This window comes from Mesocricetus auratus, unplaced genomic scaffold, assembly GCF_017639785.1.
Source record: "Mesocricetus auratus isolate SY011 unplaced genomic scaffold, BCM_Maur_2.0 Super-Scaffold_100004, whole genome shotgun sequence".
Classification (NCBI taxonomy): domain Eukaryota; kingdom Metazoa; phylum Chordata; class Mammalia; order Rodentia; family Cricetidae; genus Mesocricetus; species Mesocricetus auratus.
Window position 1 is genome coordinate 9,674,821 of NW_024429189.1, and position 19,835 is coordinate 9,694,655.

Sequence of the window (19,835 nt, forward strand, 5' to 3'; positions counted from 1 at the left end):
TAATGTCTCATTAAATAAGCATTGTTTATACCCTCTCTTTTCTTAACCTGGTATTTAAAATAGGAGAAGAATTATACAAAAATCTTATCACAATTTAAAAGTATTCTTTGCAAAGTGTTGTCTCTTTGGGTGACTTATATCACGTAGTTGCACTCAGTCAAGATGACAGTGAAACCATAATATCTACCTTCTCCAACTCTAGAAAGAGTGGTGACTGCCCACATGGCTATCCTTTGTTAAGATGGTGGAAATCACATGCTATTTCTCAGAATGGCTGCAACTCTGAAGTTATGCCTTTTAATTTAAATTTACCAATAATTTTATAATTATTAACGTAATTTTAACAATAACTATTTCCCTTAACTTTTTTGTTCTGTTTTTCTCTGCCTACCAGTTTTTGACTATAGACAAAAAATTTAAAAACATGCATATGTCTGAAAAAGGCTGAGCCATAACTCAATTTAAGAGCCAGATTTTTAATATAGTACAACAGTGCAAAGCAACTTTAATATTATTTACAATCAGATAACATATGAATCTCTGTTATAACTTCAGATTCAGTGGCCAGAAAGCCCAGAGGTAATTTCTGAGCCCAAATATCTAGTTGTAACAGTAACATTTGAACTATCACCAAGATACAGGGGACACAGTAAATTTACACATTCAAGACTAGTAAAAAACATGCAGTGACCACATACATTTGTATACATACCTGAGTGTTATGCAATTTTGTGTGTCTTCTAGTCAACAAACAAACAGACAAAAAAATTTACAGGCTTAGATACATTGATGTATACAAGACAGACAAAACTTTCCTACCTCCTCTAGTATTGGAAGTTTAGATGAGGAATACCTTGTAAGTCATTGCATTTAATTTTTGGTATCAACGAGGTGTTACTGCAGGAGTAGCTGCCAGGTTTCCTATAGGAGAAAGGCAAGGAGAGTGAGGGAGTATGGAGAGGATTTGGATATAGGGAATGGTGTTGTCTAGTAGATGGAGCCTGTGGTGATAGGGAAGAAAGAGGGGAAGTAGGAGGATGGAGAGGAAGAGTGGATACTGGGTACAGGGAAGAAGGCTTACCATTGAATTTTGTCATAGAAAGGAAAGAAAGGGAGAGGGGCAGGAAAAGAGAAGGAGGCTGGTCACTAGGTGAGAGATGTGGTCATGTGAGAGGAGCAGGGGCAAGCAGGGTTTGGGGGAGGCGTGGGGGTACCAATGACTCAGGTGGCCTAGTCAGGGCAGGGGGTGAGTGCTATGGTCTGAACCACCAGATTGAAAGTGTGTCTGGAGGGGCTACAACCCTTGCCAACAGATGTAGGCCATTGACAATTGCCTGAAGAGAGTCAGCAACACAGTTTCCAGAAACATAGATAATACGTTTCAGACCATTTGCCCAAACTCGAGAAGAAATTTTCAAGATCACTGACGATGTTAAAGTCAAGAGTGCCCCCTTGTGGCCATTTAGACTAGTTATCTAGAGTATATTGTGGCCAGATCACAGAACAAAGGAAAAATCAGGAATTTTGGGTGAATAGTCAGAAAAAATCCCATTCGGATAAATTTCATAGCAGGTACCCCAGAGGGGACAGAACATTGAGTTACCAAGTTTATACATGACGTTGCTCATATCCAAGCTTATGCTACAGACAAAAGACTGGGGTAAGCCATTCCATTACCTAGACTGGGATTGAGGTAGGGTAGACTGGGGAAGGCTGTCTCTGAGCCCAGAGGATCCCCAAGACAGAGACCATCACCGCCCCAGAAGAGGCTTTACCTGCCAGGTGTTCTGGGCCCAAAAGAGGCACAAGATAAATCTTTGGCAGCAGCTGAGTCAAAATTTAATTGTGTCTGATGGGAAGGAAGCCAGGAGAGAAAAGCAGTCTCCAAGGCTGTCCCCCTCTTGTCTAGCCTGAGCAATGTATCCCTCCATAGGGAATGGGCTCCAAAAAGCCAGTTCATGCACTAGGGAAAAATCCTGTCCCATTAACAGTCACCCACTTTCAGAAGGTCTAGTTTGGTCCTATGCATGATCCCCATCTGTAAGTCCAAAGTCAGTTATCTCCCACTAGTTCAGGTTAGCTTTTTATTTGGATTTTCCATCAAGATCTTGATTCCTTTGCTAATATCATCACTCTTCATGCTGTTTTACTGGACTCTAGGAGCTTAGCGCAGTGCTGACTTGAGGACCTCTGCATCTGCTTCCCTCAATTATTGAATGAAGGTTCTATGATGACAATTAAGGTACTCATCAATCTGATTAATGAGGAAGGCCAGTTCAGGCATCCTCTCCACTATTGCTTAGAGCCTTAGCTGGGGTCATCCTTGGGGATTTCTGGGAATTTCCCTAGTGTCAGGTTTCTCACTAAGCCCATAAAATGGTTCCCTCTATCAAGATATCTCTTTCTTTGCTCTCCCTCTCTGTCCTTCCCTCAACTTGATTATCCCATTACCTCATGTTCTATTCCCCCTTCTTCCTTCATTCTTTTCTCCCCATTCCCCCATGTTCCAGATTTACTCAGGAGATCTTGTCTATTTCCCCTTTCCAGGGTGATCCATCTATGTCTCTCTTAGGAACCTCCTTGTTACCTAGATTTTCTGAGGTAGTGGACTTTGTACTACTTATCCTTTGTATGTTTTTTAAAGATTTATTTATTTATTACAGATACAACACACTGCTTCCATGTACACATCAGAAGAGGGCACCAGATCTTGATGGTTGTGAGCCACCATGTGGTTGCTGGGAATTGAACTCATGCCCTCTGGAAGAGCAGTCAGTGCTCTTAACCTCTGAGCCATCTCTCCAGCCACTTATGAGTGAGTACCTACCATGTTTGTCTTTCTGGGTGTAGGTGACCTCACTCTGGAGGTTTAGTTTTTCTAGTTCCATTCATTTGCCTGAACTTTACCTTAAGACCCAGCAATACCACTATTGGGCATATACCAAAGGGATGTACACTTATACCTCAGGGATCATTTACTCAACAATGTTCATAGCAGCATTATTTATAATAGTCAGAAACTAGAAACAATGTACATACTCCTCAACCAAAGAATGGATAAAGAAAATGTGGTACATTTACACAATGAAGTACTACTCAGTGTTCGCAATTCTTATTGAAAAAAATAGAAAGGAAAGGACAGGATTTCTTCTGGGTATGTTGGAGGAGTAAGTATATTGTAGATAAAAGACAGAGCATAGGTAGAGTCAGGGACATTTGTCAGAAGTAAGAGTTGACATGGATAGACTGAGATAAGTCATCTAGGGAAAAGGGTAGGAAGAATGGAGAGAGGGAAACCAGGAGCAGTAGCTTTGAATCCAAACGTACAAAAAGTGTCAGGTTACAAAAATGTCTGGATTACATAGCAAGAGTCTCTGGGAAAAGGGCAGACTAGTCAATGCACTGGAGAGTTTCTTGCTTCAGGTTTGATTTTTAATATATGTACAGGAGCTAAATAAACCTTATTCCTATAGTTAATGTTAGTACTTGGCATGGCCATACGAATAGTTATGAACACATTAAAGAATTTGAATTTAGTAGTGTCTTTGTGTGGTTTGGGTACCAAAGTAGTTGTAGCCTCATAAAAAGTTTAGCAATGACTCTTCTGCTTCAATTGTGTCAAATACTTTTCAGTACTGCTATAGGGATTCTTTGAATTTCTGGTAAAATTTTTCACTGAAAATATCTGGACCTGGGCTTCTTTTGGTGGAAAGACTTTTGATGAGTACTGCTGTTTCATTAGAAATTACATATCTATTTAAATTGCTTATCTGTTCTTGATTAATTTTTGACAACCACTATTTATCCAGAAAATTGCCATTTCCTCTAAATTTTCCAATTTTGTGAAGTACAAGACTTCAAAGTATGACCTGATGATTCTCTAGATTTTCTTAGTACCTGTTATTATGTCCCCCTTTTCATTTCTGATTTTATTAAATTTCATGATCTCTCTCTGCCTTTTGCTTAGGTTTGTCTATCTTCTTGATTTTCTCAAATAACCAACTCTTTGTTTCATTGATTCTTTCTATTGTTTTCTATGTTTCCATTTTATTGATTTCAGCCCTCAAATTGAGTATTTCCTGGTGTCTACTCCTCGAGGGTGAATTTGGTTCTTTTTGTTCTAGAACTTTCAGATTTGTTGCTAATCCTCAGTATGACTATTCCCCAGTTTCTTCATGTGGCTACTTAGTTCTATCAATTTTCCTGTTTGTACTTCTTCCAACATATTCCATGGGTTTGGGTATGTTATTTGTTCATTTTCATTGAATTATAGGAAGTCTTTCATTTCTTTTTTTATTTATTCAGTGACCCAGGAGTGATGTAATTATGCATTGTTCAGTTTACATGAGTTTCTCGGTTGTTCTGCAATTTAAGCCATGATGATCTGATAAGATATAGGGGGTTATTTCATTTATTTTTTGTATCTGTCAGTAGGACTGACAATTTTACAACTGTCATTTTATGCTGAGTGGTCATCTTAAGATGTAGAGCTCACATGCAATGTATCCTTTAAACTTTTAAATATTGCTTCTGGTCATGGGGTGCTTATATCATGAAGGTCATCAGTCAAGATAGAAGAGAGTCACATGGTTGCTATTTAAAACATCTCTTTCCATAAACAGGAGTTAAACTGATTTACACATACAGTATAATCTAGGTAAGAGTTGAATAACATATATTGAATGGTGTAGCAAATTAAAATACCTATGTGTAGGTTTCAATTATAATACTTCTGTTATAAGTTGAAAGCCAATTTTATTACAAATTTTACAGATTCATTAACGATACCCAGTGAATTTACAAAGACAAATTCTAACAGAATAGATTTGAATATCTCTTTCCTCCAAGAAACACACCTCATCCTTAAGGACAAACACAATTATTGGGTAAAAGACAAAAATTAACTGTAATTAAAATGAGTCAGAAGAAATAGGAAGGACACTATGCACTCATGAAAGGAAAGATCAACAAAGCTGCCCTAACAATTCTAAGCACGTACATACTCAATACAGGCATCTAATTTCATAAAAAACAATATAAATCACTGAAGGACATATCACTGCTAACATAGTGATTGATAGAGGATGATTTCCATAACTCACACTCACCAATAGACAGATTATTTGGAAACTAACAGCTAAGAGGTTCAGTGTGACTGAACTTGCATTTTTTTCCATTGTATAGTTTTAGATTCTTTGTCAAAGATGAGGTTGTAATAGGTGTGGGGGTTAACGCCAGGGTCTTCAATTCAATTCCATTGGTCTAGCTGTCTATTTTTTGTGCCAATACCAAGTTGTTTTCATTACTAAAGTTCTATTGTAGAGCTTAAAGTCAGGGATGGTTATGCCTCCTGAAGTTCATTTGTTGTACAGTGTTGTTTTAACTATCCTGTATATCAAAGGGACACCAGTTGGAAAGGAAGAAGTAAACTTTCACTATTTGTGGATAATATGATAGTCTACATAAGTGCTCAGAAGAATTCTACCAGGGAACTCCTACACCTGATAAACACCTGCAGCAAAGGGGCAGGATACAAGTAACCAGTAGCCCTACTATACATAGATAATAAATGTGCTGAGAAAGAAATCAGAGAAACATCACCCTCTACAATATTTACAAACAACATAAAGTATCTTGGGGTATTGCTAACCAAACAGGTGAAAGACATGTATGATAAGAACTTGAGTCATTAAAAATGAAACTAAAGAAGTTACCAGAAAATGGAAAGCTCTCCTATGCTCTTAGATAGGTAGGGTCAACTTAGTAAAAATGGCAATCTTATCAAAAGCAATCCACAAATTCAATGAATTTCCTATCAAAATCCCAGAACAACTCTTCACAGATCTTAAAAGTACAATTCTCAAAATTCTCCAAAAGAAGAGACCCATGATAGTCAAAACAACCCTGTATGATAAAGGAACTTCTTTTCCAATTTGTATACCTTTGATTTCCTTTTGTTGTCTTATTGCTCTATCTAGAACTTCAAGTAAAATATAGAAGAGATATAGAGAGAGTAGACAGCCTTGTCTTTTTTCCTGATTTTAGAAGAATTGCATTTAATTTCTCTCCATTTAGTTTGATATTGGCTGTTGGTTTTCTGTATATTGCTTTTATTAGGTTTAGGGGTATTCCTGTAATCTGTGATTGAAAGACCCCAGCAGGGATACTTTCACGGAAGGGAGACCCGAACCCAAGGAACAACGAGACCACGAGCTTGGATGCAACAGCAAGAGGCTTTATTGATAACACACGGGTACCCGGGCGTCTCAGTCTCGGGGAACTGAGTGCGCCGAGCTGGGGACTCAGGGGTTCTTTTATAGCAAAAAGCGCAGTACAGAAGCGAGAAGCCTAGTAACAGGACCCTGATTGGGCAATTTAAATGAGGCTAGGGCTCAGAGCGCGGGCAAATAGAGGTTTTTCTTGGAACTCAAGTTTCGGCCTTGGCCCTATCTGAGGAACAATTGGTCTCTGTGTTTGCTCAACCCTGCTGGGCTGGCCATCCGGTCGCAGACACCCGACAGCCTGTGTCCCTGGGCAGAGCTCCCTTCTGATAACAATGACTATTCAGCTGTGGGGACCTTGGGCTGAGCTCCCTTCTGATAGCAATGACTATTCAGCTGTGGGGGAAACAGAATTTTCCATAAGCCTCAGCTGCCTGTTTAGACTGGGCCAGGGTCTTTCATGATCTTTTCAAGTCCTTTATCATGAGATGTTTATGTGGTTTTCTTTTTTAGTTTGTCTATATGGTGGACTACATTGACAGATTTTCACATGTTGAACCGTCCCTGCATCCCTGGAATGAATCCTATTTGCTCATGATGGATGATTTTTCTGATGTGTTCCTGGATTTGATTTGCCAGAATTTTACTGATTATTTTTGCATCAATGTTCACAAGAGTTATTGGTCTCTAGTTCTCTTTCTTAGTAGTGTCTTTGTGTGGCTTAGATACCAAGGTTACTGAATCCTCATAAAAAGGAGTTTGGCAGTGAGCCTTCTGCTTCTACTGAGTAGAATACTTTGAGGAGAATTGGTATTAGTTGTTCGTTGAATTTCTGGTAGAATTATGCCATGAGACCATCTGGCTCTGGGCTTTTTTGGTTGGAAGACTTTTGGTAAATGATATCTATTGAGAAAATTGTCCATTTCCTTTAGATTTTCAAATTTTGTGGTGTAATGGTTTTCAAAATATGACCTGATGATTCTCTGGATTTACTCAATGTCCATGGTTATGTCCTCCTTTTCATCTCTGATTTTGTTAATTTGCATCTTCACTCTCTGCCTTTTTGTAACAATGGATAAAGGTTTGTCTATCTTGTTGATTTTCTTGAAGAACCAACTCTTTCTTGCATTTACTGATTCTTTGTATTGTTTTCCTAATTTCTCCTTTATTGATTTCAGCACTCAATTTGATTATTTCCTCATGTCTACTCCTCCAGGATGAGTTTGCTTCTTTTGTTCTAGAGCTTTCAGTTGTGCTGTTAATTCTCTAGTGTGACTATTCCCCAGTGCACAGTCCCCAGGCCTCATGAGGCTCTGAGCAGGGCACCGAAAGGAGAACTGGAAACAGGCTCATAATTATCTCTTCCCATTGGTAGAGGTGGGGCTAGGATGCTGTCAGTCTCTGAATGGGCTGGATGGCTGGAATGTGTTCCCTAGTATGCAACCCCCAGGCTTCAGAAGGCTCTGAACAGGGCACCGAAAGGTGGGTCTCATTCCTGTTTCTAATTAAATCTGTTTCTTAAAAGTTGTTGTATACCCCAACTATAACCTTAACTACAAATGATTCTGTACTGTCGGTTCCAGGTAATGTCAACCATGCCTTTGTTTCAAAGAGTTATTATTACCACCTTATTATGACTAGTTTGTTATAACCAACTTGTTTTGACCACAATTCAACCATGTCTTTATTTAAGGTTGTTTTGATATTACTTGTTATAATTATTTCTGTTTCATAAACACCACCTATTTGCCTGCCTAATCCCCCACTTGGAAATTCCCTACTTCTGGACTATTAATGCCCTTATCTTCCAAATGTCCAATGCTGATCTCCTAACTCTTACCTTTTAGAGGAGAAAACCTAGGTAAGGTAATTAAAAAATATTGCTTTACACGATGGATGATGGACTGGGCAGTGGTGCTGAATGCCTTTAATCACCGCACTCAGGAGAGAGGCAGGCATATCTCTGTGGGTTCAAGGCTAACCTGGTCTGCAGCACCAGTTCCAGGACAAGCTCCAAAGCTCCACAGAGAAACCCTGTCTCAAAATAAAGTGTGTGGAGGATGTTGGCCAGGATGACCTACCTCACAAGGTAGATACCAGTATGATGAAGAAATATGTGATGAAGTGGTGAGAATAAAAGGAAAATGGAGCAATATGTGCACTATGGAGAGCCTTAGCACAGGAGTTGTGATGATGGTGATAGGTATGAGCAGGCTAAGATCTACAGTACAACATGTTGCCTAGTAGGGTGGTATCCAGCAGTCTGTGCTTACACAGATGCAAACTCAACCTCCAAACACAATGCCTAGCTGTGTGATTGTGTTGGCTCTGGAAAATGATGGAGGCCTAAGATGAGGTGTAGTTTACTTTTTGGATTGGACATTCTGGAAGGACCAATGTAGTCAATGATGCTACCACAGACCAAGGTGGTGTCTGTGACCCATGCTGATGCCCCAAGCCATGTGAACATACACATTCTGTTCTGCTTTCTGAATACTGGTGATATTGTCAGACCTTGAGGCCATGTTGAGGGCCATGGTCCATACAGCCTCTGAGGGTCATGAGTGGTTCAGTAGTAGTAATATGACAGGGTTGGGTTGATGTGTTACCATCTAAGCCAATGTGGATGTTCATGCTCTATGGCAAACTGATACCAATGAACTGTGCTGCTGCTGAGGACCAGGCTGGTGAGCATGTCCAGTGCAACCACCTTGAACCATGCTGATGTCTGAGACCTATGCTACTGCTGAGGGACTGCTCTGGGTCTGTGATCCTGATGCAGGTGGGGCCTTTGTTTATTTCTGTGGTTCATGTTACCACTTAGGGCCACGCTGTTGTCCCTGTCTACAATGTCACCTAGGAACAAGTCATTGTTGACATCTTTGGCCCATGTTACCACCTAGCATCAATCAAATATTCATGGTTTATCATTCTGTTTGATGCCATGTTGATGTCCATGGGCCATGCTCCTGCCCCAAGGGGCCATAGTGATCTGTGTGGTCTGTGCTAACACCTGAGGAAACGATGAAGTGTAGGCCTGTGTTATCACTTAGGGCTGTGTCTGAGTTCATGGTCCATGGGCTCTCTGTTGATGTTTGTGACCCAATTTGCCAAGGAAGGTCATGCAGATGTCTGCAGTCTGTGATGCAGCCTGAAGCCTTGGTGATATCATTGGGCTTTACTTCTGCTTGAGGTTGTTTTTTTGTGAGTGACCTGAGCTTCCATCTGAGTCAATATTGATGTCTGTGGTCTGTGCTGAATCTGAGGGCCATGTTTTTCCATGGTCCTATTTCAGCTGGGGTGTATGCTGTTGCTAGAACCACATGAAAGCCCATGATCCATGTTTCTGGTAACTGTAAAGAAAAAGGAAGATACATTTCAAGTTTTGCAGAATTGAGAAATTTGAACATGCAAGTATTCTGTGACAACCCATGTTCCCTAACACACCCCAAAGTAACTGGGAATCCACTAAAGAGAGCTCATAAAAAGTGTGATAAGGATGCTAAAATACAGCTATCTTCAGTTGATGGCTTCTGGCAGGGTTGTGGGAGGGGAAGGACTTGGTTCTGTTTAAGGGAAAGGATGCTGAAAGTTTGGCCATGCTCCAGTGAGTATATACACAACACAAATTGAACTATTATCTTTATTAAGGGGGTTTAATAAGGATAGGGTCAGATGTGGATGGACTGTGAAATTAGTGTTATTATGGTACATGATGTGAAATTTCCAAAGTATCAATAAAGATATTTTTTAAACTTGATTTAATTAATTTCTCCTTCTAATTAAGTTGACCATGGTTTGGGTTGGTGGTCTTTCTTTTCATATTTGTGGTATTAACAAGTGAATAAGGGAAAGAGCAAGAAAGGAAGAGAGGAAATGAGGGAGGGAGAGAGGAAAGGAAGGAGGGACAGGGGGAGGGAGGGATAGGGGTGAAAGCACACATGAACAAGCAAGGCAATGGAGCTCTACAGACCAGAATATGCAAGTATGGTTTGAGTACCTTTGCTTATCCATGTGCTTTTGTTCTTCTCTACTACATGCTCTGGATCTAATGTAATCTCTTACCTATTGCTCTGGCATTATGTCTGCCTGTATGTTGCCAATCTTACTGTCTAAAACTATAAGTAATACCCTAAATAAATGTTCTCTTTTGTAAGTTGCTTTGGTCATGTAGTCTCTTCACAGGAATATAAAGTTAACTAAGGCAGGCACCTATTAAAAATATTAAATGCAGTCCCCAAGCCAGGGGATCCTCTGCCCTCTGCCCTGGGTTTGGACAGAAGTGGACCAGCTCTCTCTCATGCTCCTGGTTGCTTGGTCGTCCATCCAGGGAGGGTGGGTCAACCTGGCTGAAGTAGATGTTGGACTTTTAGAGATGCTTTAAATCTCTGTGAAAGGTTTTCCGAATGAAAATGAAGACATGACAACTTCAAGGAATGGCAGAGTGGGAGGTTTTATTGTACAAACGAAGGGGAATTCATTCATAGGAATCTGGAAGAGTCTACAGCAGAGAGAGAAAGTAGTATACTGAACACATCCAGGAGAATAGACTGAGCCATGAGAGGAAGGAGAGAGGCAGATAGAGAGAGAAGAAAAGGAGGAGGAGGAGGAGGAGGAGGAGAAGGAAGAAGAAAAGAAGAAGAAGAAGAAGAATTAAGATGAGAAACATAATGTATGACCAAACTGCCAGGTATTCAGGTATTTATAGGAGTCAAAAGAAGGGTGGTGGGAAATGGATCTCAGAGAATGGAGAGGTACAGGTGGAAGGTGGAAGTGTTAAGAGGAGCCAGGACTCAGTAATAAGTACTTGAGATGTTGAAAGAGCCTAATAGCCAGTGTCTGATTTCCTATGTTAATAGGGCCTTTGGTAACCAATTTGTCCTAAGTTTCTTTGAGACCTGGCAGTTTCATTACACGTTTGGTGTAATGTCAACCCTTCACATCTTACAGACATTTAAAAGGCTTTTAAAACATTTTCTATTCTGATTTATTCTCTTAAACCAAATATTTTAAAGTTTACTCTCTTTAGAACAAGCTTCTATATAGTTCTTCCATGTCATAAGGCTAGTTGTTGTCTCTCAATATAGATGCCTCTTAAGTTGTGTAATCCTTCTTATGATTGACAGGTTTCAGCTATTTGTAAATCTGAATATTACTACTTAATATTAAAAATAATTTTAATCTTGTTGGTTGTGCTGTTGCAAAGCCTTATAGCTAACTTTACTTGATAGCTGTGTTTTGCTGTGCCTTATAACTAAAGAATTTGATAACCTCTACAGGAATGCAGCTCACACAAATGAATCTGAATGTTTGATATATTCTAACCCACCCACAGGACAAGCAAAATTGACATCAGTTATACTTGGCCCAAGAACCACTTCTAAATCAATTACTTAAATTTGTACTAAAGTGTTTATTGGCACTAACTCCTTGACAAACATGGAATCTAATCAGAACAACCAGGATAAATCATTTCCTGTCATGGGGAACAATGGAGAACAAACAGTTTAATCAGAAATTTCACAGGGGAATATTGATGAAAGACAAAAGGAAGAGGACATTTTCAAAACTAAAATAAAGTCATTCTCTGTATGGTAGTACTTGTCTCTAATCCCAAAACTTAGAAAGCTGAGACGGGAAAACCATATGCCTGAGGCCAGTTTATGTTTTAAGATGAAATCCTGTTTCTAATGAATGAGATAGAGTACCTTGCACCAATGCTTTTAAAAGCAATTAAAAGCTCCTTGAAAAAATGTCTCTTGTCCAGAGGTAAATGAGACTAATTGAGGGATTCTAACCTTGATCCCTCCTTGCATTTTATTACTTTTGTTTCAGGCATAGACATCTTCCACATCAAGATTGTGATGCAAATACGGAGAGTGGAGTATTGTAACAAAAAGATACTCTTTAGAGACACCAACGTCTCATAATCAGACTATCAAACTACTTAAATAATAGGAAAGAAATGAAAAATTCCCCAGAAATCAAATGCTGAGAGAATTAAAGGACATCAGACAGAGATGAAACTTGTCTCCCATAAAAGGCTTGCATGAAAATATTGAGGTCCAGATAATGCTTCATGCTGAGAAAGACTATACAATTATCAGACTATTTAGGTGTGCATATTCTTTATGCCTTATTTAAATTTGAATTTCTTTGTCCCTGACATGGCCAAATTGAATATATCTCCTTTTTATGCTTTTTACAAAAGAAAAAAAGACCGTAGAATGAAACAAACAAACAAAGAAAATAATGGAAAGAAAGACCATAAACTCTCTAGAGATACCCATTTGTAATCAGTGTCCTAACCTCCAGGAGTTTTAGCCAGGTTTTCATAGTAGATACTGATAAACTGTCCTCTCAGACAGGTAAAAAATATGACACAGAAAACGGAAGAAAGTGTTGTCCTTGAGGGATAAAAGACAACATTGCTGACTTGTGTTTATACCATAGTATTTTGTGAAATATGGAACTTGTAAGTAACAAAATGTTCGTTCATTTGAAGAAATTTATGAGCAAACTGGTAAGGTATGAATTAACACCTAATGTAGTATATATAAAAATAATATATTAAGAGCTAATGTATCATGACAAATAACTCAGGGTTGAAATTTTAACATAAAAAAACAGAACAAGAAATGGAACATTTTCAATGTATTCAGTTTGAACCAATGAAATAAAATTCTCAGTAGGGAAATGGAGTGTGTATAGACAAATAGACGATGTCAACAGGAGATTCATAATGAATTTCCATGCCAACAGAAGACAAGGGTGGAATCACCTCCAGGTATTCAGAGAAAACATGGTCTGTCTGATTCCAGACAGAGAACCTTGTATGTGGGAATTGAGTATGTGGACAAACTTTTCTGTGAATTCTATCACTGTCCTGTGACTGATCTAATTGTGGCTCTAGTGGACCCTGTGGGGATGATTTAGCTGTATATACTAAGTTGGCACCACCTTCAATAAGAATGTATAGTAGGCCTTAGCAGTCTCTTCTTGATCCCACTAACATAGCAATTCTTAAAAATATACATTGGATCAAAATTTGAAGCTCTCATAATGCAATAAAGACATAAATTGTTTCGCATTTTTCCTACTTGAAAAATTAGCAGACAGGGGTCCTTATGCAAGAAGTAGTTTATTGCATGAATTTGCTTCTTTTTCCCACAAACACAAATCAGGAGGTATCACAAAAGTGAGGACTTATATTTTTTGCCTATACAGTATAATATAATTGTATGGACTGTTCAAAAAATCATTGGTTAGGATTCTAAAAATGTTTGAAATGTGAGGGGAGAAGAAAGGAATAGAATGGGGAAGAGATATGTAAAGTGTCAGAGACACAGAAGAATATGGATCTGTCTCTGTAGTTGTATTTCTGTTTCTTGACTTTCCAGGACTTCTAACGCAAATGAGGAAAGAAATTACAGAATATTCACAAAGTAAATATTAACTGATCTTTTTCAGAAAAAAATTAATGAATTACAAATTTTAGTTTTAAGCCGGGCGGTGGTGGCGCACGCCTTTAATCCCAGCATTCGGGAGGCAGAGGCAGGCCGATCTCTGTGAGTTCAAGGCCAGGCTGGTCCGACAGCCTCCAAAACAATACAGAGAAACCCTGTCTCGTAAAACCAAAAAATAAAAAAATAATAAAAAATAAACTAACAAATTTTGGTTTTATACAGTTTTCTATATTTCCATTATTTGTAAATGAAATAAAAATGTGAAAGATATCCATTTTCTGATATCTTCTTTAATTTCTTTCTTAGAGATTTAAAGTTCTGGATAGATAGGATCAACATAGTAAAAATGGCATTCTTACAAAAAATCTATAGATTCAATTCAATGCCCCCCAAAATCCCAGCACAATTCTTCTCAAATCGTGAAAGAACAATACTCAACTGTATATGGAGAAACAAAAAAAAACTCAAGATAGCCAAAACAACCCTGTACAATAAAGGAACATCCAAAGACATTACCATCCTTGACTTCAAGCTCTACTATAAAGGCATAGTAACAAAAATAGCTTGGTATTGGCATAAAAACAGACAGGTAAATCAATGGAAGTGAATTGAAGACCCTGATATTTATCCACACAATTATGAATAACTGATATTTGAAAAAGAAGGTAAAATCATAAAATGGAGAAAAGAAAGCATCTACAACAAATGGTGCTGCTATACCTGTATGCCGATATGTAGAAGTTTGCAAGCAGATCCATAGCTATCATTATGTACAAAACTTACCTCCAAATGGATCAAAGACCTCAACATAAATTAAACCACACTGAACTTCATAGAAGAGAAAGTGGGAAGTACCCTTCAACAAATTGGTACATGAGACTACTTCCGGAACATAACAGCAATAGCCCAGATACTGAGATCAACAATTGACAAATGGTACCTACTGAAACTGATAAGCTTCTGTAAGTCAAAAGACACTGTCAGCAAGACAAAACAGCAGCCCATAGAATGGGAAAAGGTATTCCCCAACCCCACATCTGACAGTGGGCTAATCTCCAAAATTTACAAAGAACTCAATAAACTAGTCTCTAAAACACCATATAATCCAGCCAGTCATTGGTGGCTCACGCCTTTAATCCCGGCATTCGGGAGGCAGAGGCAGGCGGTTCTCTGTGAAGTCAAGGCCAACCTGGTCTACAGAGCATGTTTCAGGACAGCATCCAAAAACGATACAGAGAAACCCTGTCTCCCTGTGTCAGGAAAAAAACCACATAATCAAATTAAAAAATGAGGCACAGAGCTAAATAGAAAACTCTCAATACAGGAATCCAAGATAACTGATAGACACTTAAGAAAGTGTTCAACATCCTTAGCCATCAGAGAAATGCAAATCAAAACAACTGTGACATACCATGTTCTTCCTGTCAGAATGGTTAAAATCAAAAACACCAATCACAGTTTGTGCTGGAGAACATCTGGAGAAATCACTCCTCCACTGCTGGTGGGAGTGCCAACTTGTTAAAGCCACTTTGGGAATCCATATGGATATTCCTCAGGAAAATGGGTATCAGTCTACCACAATATTCCAGTCTTAGGCATATGCCCTAAACATGCCCATTTACACACTAAGGATATCTGTTCAACTGTTTTCATAGTAGCATTGTTTGTAATAGCCGGAATCTGGACGCAACATAGATGAAGAGTGTATAGAGAAAATCTGGTACATTTACACAATGGAGTACTACTCAGCAGAAAAAAAAAACAATGGAATCTTGAAATTTGCAGGCAAATGGATGACACTACAAGAAACCATCCTGAGTGAGGTATACTAGTCAAAAAAGACAAACATGATATGCACTCACTCATGTATGGATTTAAGACATTGCCAGCCTACAATGCCACCACCAGGGAGTCTGGGAAACAGGGAGGACTCTAATGGTTCCACAGAGAAGGGAATGGGTCAGGATCTCCTGAGCAGATTGGGAACATGGGGGGAGGGGAGAAAAAAAGAGAGGGAGAGAAGAGAAGGGGAGAGGAGGACATAGAGGAGCAGGAAGGTTGAGTAGGGGGAAGAATACAGGAGAGCAGGATAGGAGATAGTATAATAGAGGGAGCCATTATAGGTTTGAGGAGAGATCTGGCACTACTTGAGATTTCCAGAGATCTACAAGGATGACACCAACTGGTAATCTAAGCAATAGTGTAAAGACTACCTTAAATGCTCTTCCCAGATAATGAGATTTGTGACTATCTTGTATACCATTCTAGAGCCTTTATCTAGTGACTGATGGAAGCAGAGGCAGTCATTCAACTCTAAACAGTGAACTGAACTCCTGAAATGCAGTTGCAGAGAGGAAGCAGGGATAAGCAAAGGGGTCAGGACTGGGATGGTGAAACACACAGAAACAGCTGACCTGAACAAGGGAGAGCTCATGGACCCCTGATTGGTGACTGAGAAGCCAACATGAGATTGATCCAGACTCCCTAAATGTGGGTGTCAGTGAGGAGGCCTCAGGATTCTTTGGTGCCTCATGTAATAGATCAGTATTTATCCATGCTGTGCAAATGGACTTTGGGAGCCCATTACATATGGAGGGATGCTCTCTCAGCCTGAACACATGGGGCAGGGCCTTGGCACTGCCAAGGATGATATGACAGGCTTTGGAGATCCCCCATGGAGGGTCTCACCCTCCCTGGGGAGCAAAGGGGAATGGGATGGTGGGTTGGTGGTTGTTGGGGAAGAAGAAGAGGGAGCTGGTTTGATATGTGAAGCAGGTTTGTTTCTGAATTAAATTAAAAAAAACAAATTGGAAAAGAAGTCAAATTTTCACTATTTGCAAATAATATGATAGTTTATATAAGTGACCCCAAAACTCTACCAGGGAACTCCTGAAACTGATAAATCACTTCAGCAAAGTGGCAAGATACAATATTAAGTTCAAAAAATCAGTAGCCCTACTATATACAGATGATAAATGGGCTGCTAAAGAAATCAGAGAAACAGCTCCCTTTACAATTGTCACAAACAACATAAAAAATTTGTGGGTAACTCCAATCAAACAAGTTAAAGACCTGCATAACAAGAACTTTGAGTCTTTAAAGAAAGAAATTAAAGAAGACACCAGAATATGGAAAGATCTCCCATGCTCTTGGATAGGTAGGATCAACATAATAAAAAACGCCAATCTTGCCAAAAGCAATCTACAGGTTCAACTGAATTGCCATCAAAATCCCAGAACAATTCTTCACAGAACTTGAAAGAACAATACTTAACTTTATATGGAAAAACTAAAGATACAGGATAGCCAAAACAACCCTGTACAATATACCAACTCCCTAAGACATCACCATCCCTGACTCAATCAAGCTCTATTATAAAGCTTTAGTACTGAAAACAGCTTGGTATTTGCACAAAAATAGACAGATAGACAAATGGATTCAAAATTAAAACATTGATATAGACTGACACACAAATGAATACCTGAATTTGACAAATAATCTTAAATTATACAAAGGAACAAAGAATGTATCTTCAACAAATGGTGCTGGCATAACTGGATGCTGGCATGTAGAAGACTGCAGATAGATGCATGTCTATCACCACGCCTAAAATTTGAGTCCAAATGGACCAAGGACCTCAACATAAATCCAGCCACCCAGAACCTCTTAGTAGAGAAAGTAGGAGGTACCCTCAAGTGAATAGGTACAGGAGGCTCTTTCCTGAACATAACACCAATAGCACAGATACTGAGACTGACAATTAATAAATGGGAACTCCTGAAACTGAGAAGCTCTGTAAGACAAAGAACACAGTCAACAAGACAAAACAACAGCCCACAGAGTGGGAAAAGATATTCACCAGCCCCACACGACAGAGGGCTGATCTCCAAAATATACAAAAAAAAATGCATGAAGTCACCACAACGTCAAATAATCCAATTTAAAAGTTAGGTACAGAACTAAATAGAGAATTCTCAATAGAGGAATCTAAAATGGCTGAAAGAGACTTAAGAAAGTGCTCAACATCCTTAGCCATCAGGGAAGTGCAAATCAAAACAACCCTGAGATACCAAGTTGCTCCTGTCAGAATAGCTAAAATCAAAAACACCAATCACAATTTATGTTGGAGAGGATGTGGAGAAAGGCCCTCACTCCTCCACTGCTGGTGGGAGTGCCAACTTGTACAACCACTTTGGAAATCAATATGGAGATTCCTCAGGAAAATGGGAATCAGTCTACCACAAGAATCAGCAATTACAGTCTTAGGCATATACCCAAAAGATGCATATTAATATAAGAATATCAGTTCAACTATGTTTGTAGCAGCATTATTTGTAATAGCCAGAACCTGGAAGTGACCTAGATGCTGCTCAAATGAAGAATGGATAAAGAAAATATGATATATTTACACAATGGATTACTACTCAGTAAAAAACAAAAAAAAAAACAGAATCTTAAATTTGAAGGTAAATGTTTGGAACTAGAAGAAATCATCCTGAGTGAGGAAAGCCAGTCACAAAAAGACAAACATGGTATGTATTCACTCGTACCTGGATATTAGACATAGGTCAAAGGATTGCAAGCCTATATTCCACACTACCAGAGAAATTAGGAAACAAAAAGTACACTAATAGAGAGACATACATGGTGCCCTGGAGGAAAGGAAAGGGACAAGATCTCATATAGTTAGGAGAAAGAGAAGAGCAGAATAGGAGGGTAAAGGAGGACACAAGGGAGCAGTAAGATCGAGTCAAGGAGGAGATTTCTCAGAAAAATGGGAATAAACATACCCGCAAGACCCAGCAACTTAGCCGGGCGTTGGTGGCCCACGCCTTTAATCCCAGCACTCGGGAGGCAGAGGCAGGCAGATCTCTGTGAGTTCGAGGCCAGGCTAGACCGACAGCCTCCAAAACAGAGGAACCCTGTCTCGAAAAAAAAAAAAAAGACCCAGCAACTCCACTCTTAGGCATATATCCAAAAGATGCCCATTCATACAACAAGGATGTCTGTTCCACTATGTTCATAGCAGCATTATTTGTAATAGCCAGAACTTAGAAGCAACCTAGATGCCTCTAAGCTGAAGTGGATAGAGAAAATGTGGTACATTTATACAATGGAATACTGTTCAGCAGATAAAAACAATGGAATCCTGAAATTTGCAGGCAAATGGATGGCACTAGAAGAAACCATCCTGAATGAGGTAACCCAGTCACAAAAAGAGAATCATGGCATGTACTCTCTCATATATGGATTTTAGACATAGTTTTGGGGAGCAACCGACTACAACCCATGGCCAGAGAATCTAGGAAACAGAACTTTCTTTCAGTGGCTGATGGAAGCAGAGGGAGACTCCCACAGCTAAACACTGACCTGAACTTAAGAAATCCAGTGACAGAGAAGGCGGACTGATGACCAAAGGGATTAAGACTGGGCTGGTTTAACCCCCCAGAAACAGCTGATATGACAAGGGTTAGCTCTTGAATCCCAGACTGATGCCTGAGAATCCAGCATGGGACTGATCAAGACCCCCTGAATGTGGGTGTCAGTGAGGAGGCTTAGGTAATCTATTGAGCCTTGGGTAATAGATCAGTATTTATCCCAGGTATAAAATGGACATTGGGCTCCCATCCAACAATGAGAGATGCACTCTCACCCTGGACTCTTGGGGGAGGGTGTAAGGCCCTGCCCTGGATGAAATGACCGACTATGGACATCCCCATGGAGGGCCTCACCCTCCCTGGGGAAATGAGAGGATATTCAGGGGGGTTTGTGGGAGGGTATGGGAGGAGAGGAGGGAAACAGAGAGGGACCTGGTTTGACATGTGAAGCAACGTTTTTTCTAATTTAAATTTCAATTAAAATATATATATATATATATATAAAGATTGAGTCAAGGGAAGAATAGAGGAAAGCAAGAAAAGAGATATCATAATAGAAGGAGCCATTATAGATTTAAAGAGAAATTTGGCACTAGTGAAATGTCCAGATATCTACAAGGATGATCTTAACTAATAATCTAAGTAATAGTGGAGAGGCTACCTTAAATGCTGTTCTCTGATAATGAGATTGCTGACTACCTTATTCGCCATCCTAGAGCCTTCATCCAGTAGCTGATGGAAGCAGAAGCTAAACACTGAGCTGATCTCCT